The following is a 6,096-nucleotide window of genomic DNA, read 5'->3' as shown; positions in this document are numbered from 1 at the left end:
TTTTTTTTTTTTTTTTTTTTTTTAGTAGAGACAGGGTTTCACCATGTTGGCAGGCTGGTCTCCAACTCCTGACCTCATAATCCGCCTGCCTCGCCCTCCACCAGAATGCTGGGATTAGAGGCATGAGCCATTGCGCCTGGCCGGTCTGTTTTTTAGTCAGTACCACCAGCACCAGAACCCCAGCATTGCCTCAACAGTGTCTTCTCTGTGCTGTGGTTATTTCCTGTTCACTCTTCATGGTAGCTCCTTGACTCCTCCCTGCATAATGACAGTGTTGAGAGGATGAAAGAATCAAGCTGTGTTCATCTGCTCAGAAGAAAACAAGGAAATCCTTCCCCACATTGTTCATTCCAATGAGAGAACCTCAGGGGGTTTACAAAGTTCTGTCACATGTTAAGACCCCTCATTAACCCTTTTCTCTTGGTTAACCCCTCATTAACCAAGATTGGGAGGGCGTATCATCCACTTAGTGTTATTTAGAAAAATCTCCTCTCCGGAATCACTTGAACCTAGGAGGCGAAGGTTGCAGTGAGCCGAGATAGTGCCATTGCACCTCAGCCTGGTCAATAAGAGCAAAACTCTGTCTCAAAAAAAAAAAAAAAAAAACTTCTCTCCCACTCTTTTTTGACATCATCTACTCTTCCATCACCTAGGCAAGGAGGTCTGGATTGGGAAATGCACCCTTCCAAATGCACCCCTCCCTTCATGCTCTCTTCTGCGGTCCATTGTCCCTGGACATGCCCTGACATTCCCATTGCACCAGCTCTGACCAAGCCCTTCCTGTCCCTGGATGCCCATCACCTCCTCTCCATAAACCCACTTGCTCTTTGGGGCCGCGTCTGCAGCTCCCCTCGTCTAGAAAGACTTTCCTGACTGCATGACCAGCTAGGGTCACTCCTGGCAGTCATTGCCCCCTTAGCCCACCATTTCCTCTCCTGGGTTTAGTCCTCTGCCTCCCCTAATAGCTTACAAATCCAATGGGGGCACCAGTGCCTCCTTGTGGCCACCCTGCCTGTCAGAGAGTAGATGTTCAGTGTTGAGAAATGATAATAAAAAAACAGAGGCCATGGGGAGACATTATGGTTGGAAGAGGAGGAAGAAAAGAGGAGCTGAGGTCCAGGGCACGCTACAGTGCACACTTGGCACTTCCGTCCCGTCCCCTCCTCAAGCTGTTCACTCCTCGGGACCTCTGCCTCTCACCAGACCCCTTCCCCTCTCAGTTTGCTGGCCATGCACCCTGGAACTGAAGTTCATGGGGCCCCAGGTCTCCTTGGATGTTGGGGGCTGCTAGGTGAGGTCATGGTAGGCCTGGCCCCAGGGACTCTGCCCGGAGCTGTGCCCAGGCCTCTCTGGATGCAGCTGCCACAGCAGTGGACTCAGTCCCCATGGCTGCTGTCCTCAAATTGACTTTATATGAGTGTGCGTGTGTGTGTGCACACGTGTGTGTGTTGTGTGTTGTGTTGTAAAAGACATATAATGAAAGTTACCATTTTAACGTTTTAAAAGTGAGCAATTCAGTAATTTTAGTATATTCACAGGGTTGTGCAATCTTCATCACAACTTAATTTTAAAAGTTTTCATCACCCACAAAGGAAAAATTTGTATCACCCCAAAAGGAAACCTCATACCCATTGGCAATCACTCACTCCTCATTCTCCTCTTCTCCCAGCCCCTGGCCACTGCTAGTCTGCTTTCTGTCTCAATGGATTTGCCAGTGGTGGATATTTCATATAAATGGAATCATACAACATGGGGCCTTTTGATCCTGGTTCCTTTCACTTAACATATCTTTGGGCTTTATCCATGTTGTAGCATGTATTAGCATTCATTTGCATGGGGAATAATATTCCATGGCATGTGTACACCAAATTTTGTTTATCCATCCATCCATTGATGAACATTTGAGTCGTTTCCACTTTTTACCTTTGTGAATAGCACTGTTATAAATATTTGTATACAAGTTTTTGTTTGGGTCCCTGTTTTCAATTATTTAGGGTTTATATGTGAATTGCTGCTGGCTCATATGGTAATTTGTTGCTTAACCTGCAGGGACCCCCAGGCTGATATTGTCCCTGCAGAATGTGTTAAGGAAGCCTTACTTTCCTTGGGCAGTTAATGAACCTGTGAAGCCCTTTCCATCCCAGTGGCCCCAAGTTCATCTCAGAAACCCTCTCTGAAAAATGCTCTCATTTCTGTATCCACGGCCAGGCTTACCTGCTGGTCTGGCGAAGGCTTCATCTCTTCCTTTCTGAATGTGAGCAATGTCTGCCTGCTACCAATGCTCCTTCTCCTCTGGGAGTCATTCAGTCTCAAGACTGAGCTCAGCCTCCTAAGCTAAACTTCTGGGTCCTCACCAGTATCTGAGCTAAAGCTTTTGTAGCAAAGAGATCAGTCAGACAAACCTAGGAGATATGGTCCAGCTCTCACCCTCCCAGGTCTCCAGCGGCCTTCTGGGCTGCAGGGGTTTTTGCAAAGACTCTGACTGTTAATGGCCTGGAACAGTTCCTCTGGGCCAGCCAGCCCTTTGGGGACAGGGAGTGAGGGCGTGCGTCAGCCTGTATTTCCTCGTGTCTTTGTATGTGTCTTGTCTCAGAGAACATGATTTGATCCTGTGAGTGGAAGTGGAAATTTTAAGCTGTAATTGGAGTTTGAGATTTTCAAAAATAGAAAGAGATAAGAAAGAGGCTGGGCTTCAGCTGTCATCCGCTGTCCTCAGCTGGTGTTTTCCACATTGAAAACCTCCCCAATTTTCCTTCTTTTCCTTTCAATTACATGATGATACTTGAAACAAGTACCAAGTTGGGGTTTTTTTTAAAAACATAAGCTTATGTTTTTTCACCCTCCTTATCCACATAGTTCTTTAGTAGGAAAAAAAGATTTTAAGAAATTTCAATCTTGGTAAAGCATTTGGTAAATTTATAAAAATCATAGCTTACATGTTCTTCAAAGCCTTCTCACATGCCTTTCTCTCTTGTTTTCTCACAAAAGCCCAGTGAGAGAGGCAGGAGGATAGTTTTGCAAATAATAATTTGTCTTTCTTTTGTAGATGAAGAAACAGAGTCCCTAGAGCTGGCTGATTTACTTAATGTCACACATATTCTAGATGCAGAATCAGAATGGGAACCTAGGAGTCCTACCAACTCAGGTGTCCTTGTCTTTGCCCTACAGTGTCACCTCCTTGAGGACTCCTCCCTGTGTTCCTCACCCCTCCCTTCAGGTCAGCTGAGAGGCCCCCAGGCTCTGTGTCTATACCCACATCAGAACCATCTACTCACCCGTCCTAATCTTCCCTAGACTGTGAGGTCTTACTCATCTTTGTATCTGCCAGGATTCCTAATCTTTGTATCTGCCAGGTCCTTGGGAGTACTGGTTGATCACAGGAGTGGATGTCTCTAGGAGCTTTCTGATTGCCCATTCACAATGTGGTTTTAATTACATGACTCAGTGGAGAAATGAGAGGCCTGATGGCAGGGGTGATGGACAGCCATGGGCTGATGCATTCAGCCTCTTATAGCTGCTCCCGGCTGGCTAGGAGTGGGGGTGGAGGGTAGGGGGCTTGGATTTGCTTGGGGGAGGTGAGAGGAGGAAGCGTGGTCCAGGATCTGCCAGGGTTCCATCAACTGCCCGCTTGAGCCTAAGCATGGACCTTGCTGTAAAGCTATAGCCTGCTGGGGCATGCACACACAGAGCTCAGTGTACCTCGGTGCTTTAATTGAGAGTCTCTCCATCCTCCAGCCTGCAGGAGGAGAAGCCATCTTGTTCAGCTGTAATTGACCCACCTGCTTGCTGGCAGCACTGACACAGTGTCCTCTGAGGGAGCTAATAGATGCTCTCTTTTAGCCAGCACAGATTAAACACCTGCTGCCTACCAGGCTTTGGGCTGGGGCTGAGGGATACAAAAGCGGAGCAGGTACTGACCTTCCAGGGCACTCAGAGAGGTCATATCCTGGCTTTGGTGACTCATTTATAAAGCCTCTTTCAGGCTTATTCAAGGTCATAGCTTTACACGTACTTAGCACCAAATATTTCTTACTACCTGTCTGGCCTCCAAGACTCTCAACCAAGCAGATGCCACAACTGAGCTATGACAGGAATAATAGGACAGAAACCCTCAGAGCTTATAGGAGGAGTGCACCAGAGCCGATTGCAGCCCTGGAGCAGGGCTCACGCATGGCTTCTGGGTAAGTCTGTGACCAAAGTAAGCAACCAGAATTTTATTTTCCATTGCAGTTTTTAAATATTGGGGAAAGATTATTTTTAAGTCAAAGCAAAACAGGATTGCAGTTTGAGGGTCCCTAAGACCGCCCTCGGGTTTAATAATTTGCTACAAGGACTGAGAACTCAGCAAAATTGTTAGAATCATGGTTATGGCTTAACTACAGTGAAAGGATACAGATTAAAATCAACAATGGGTAAGGTGCACAGGAAGCGTCCAGGCACAAGCTTCCACTTCTCCTTTCCCGGTAGGTTCTGCAGACACCACTTAATTCTCCTAGCAACATCACAGAGTATTGCCAAAGAGGAAAGCTCCCCCAAGCCTCGGTATTCAGAGCTTTTATTGGGGATCAGTAAATAGACATGGCTGACTACGTTCATGGTCTCCATGCCTTTCCAGAGGTCAAGTTGAATTGGTACCACATGGCCCATAACCATAAACCACATTGCTAGCATAGATTAGCTGATGTAGCCTGTGGCCCCAGGTAAACAAAGACTCTTCTAGGCAGGACATTCCAAGGGGTTAGAGGTTACCTCCCAGGAGCTGGACAAGGCCAAACATCTTTGGGCATGGTTAATCCTTTCTTGCAAAAGAGTCACAGAAGGACCTAGTACAGCTGCAGAGGCCCCAAAGCTCAAAGGAAAGGCAAAACCAAGACTGTCAGACATACAGAAGATATCTCTGAACTTCTGAAGTCATTTCAGAATTCAAGGAATGACTGTGTATGTATTTGTGTATATATTTGGGTGCATGTCCAGGTATTTGTGTGGGATGGTGGTGTGTGTGCCTGCAATATGTATCCATGTGTCCTGTTGACATATCCACAGACACACAATGACAGTGGCCCAAGAGCCCCAGAGGAACTGTGGCAGCTGGGCAGGTGCAGTGCTGATTTTGAATGAACCATCTGTGACATCCCAGAGGTAGAAGCAATGCATTGAAAATGAGCATTTCTTTCCATGTGGGCCAATTGGTTTTCAGAGGCACCTTGTTACTGTCAGAATGAGTCACATGTGGGAGGCTGAGGGCCAAATTAAGTCTGTGAACTTAAAATCAGGCACTCAGTGAATCTAGAGTTTAAAATAAGAAGACAGCCTCATTTGGGGGAAAGATTGAACCAGGAAATTAAACGGCTTCAAGGAGAAACAGGGGTTCCTGCCTGTGCTGGCCGAAGGGTGGTTGCTGCAGAGGATTGGAAAAGCAGTCCCGCCTGGCTCCCAGGGACCTGCTGGTTTTGATGGGCAGCCTGATTCCCATTTAGCTGTTCAAAAGTTTCTGTGTTCACAGCTCATTGACACCTCTCTGGGCAATGTGGGAAGTTTTCCTCACTGTACACCAGGTACAGGGCTACCCACCCAGAAATGAGAAATTTGAAAAGATACATATACAGTGGCCCCAGGAGCTGGTGACTTGGGCTTGCATATTTTGAAAATGTTTCCTGCGTGATTTTGATGCTATAGTTGGGGTGGCCTGAGGGAAGTATCAAGTAATGAGGCTGGAAAGCTAGAGACAGGCCTGTTCTTGATGGTCTGGGATGCTATGCTAAGGAGTTTGTACTTTATCTTAGAGGCAGTTAAAGTTTGTAGCAGCTGAGTGGCTGAGTCAGATTTGCAAATCGGAAAGACAACTTTGGCAGCCATATGTAGAATAAAAGGAGAAGAGCAGGAGATAGAGGGGAGTTGGGTTTAGGAGACCATTGCAGTACTCCAGGCTTGAGGGGATGGAGGAGAGGCAGGCTGAACTCGAAGAGCAGTTTTAGAGTTAGAACCACCAGGATGTGTTCTGGTTGATGGGCTCGGTGAAGCTTCTTCATTTTGTGGTGCGGAGAGGGGAGACAGGTGATGATTCTGTTAACAGAAATAGGGAACTTAAGGAAGGGA

At 46.8% G+C, this 6,096-nt stretch overlaps 1 protein-coding gene across 2 annotated transcripts in view; it reads left to right on the top strand.

Moving 5' to 3' along the window:
- The window catches only part of GALNT14 (polypeptide N-acetylgalactosaminyltransferase 14), a 233,210-nt gene that overhangs the window by 190,011 nt on the left and 37,103 nt on the right, over positions 1-6,096 (top strand). The gene's annotated exons all lie outside the window — the stretch shown is intronic.

The sequence above is a fragment of the Sapajus apella genome, unplaced genomic scaffold, assembly GCF_009761245.1.
Source record: "Sapajus apella isolate SASKATOON/1434 unplaced genomic scaffold, GSC_monkey_1.0 scaffold44, whole genome shotgun sequence".
In the NCBI taxonomy this organism is placed as follows: domain Eukaryota; kingdom Metazoa; phylum Chordata; class Mammalia; order Primates; family Cebidae; genus Sapajus; species Sapajus apella.
The sequence above is the reverse complement of the archived record's forward strand: the minus strand, read 5'-3'. Positions and strand labels throughout refer to the sequence as shown.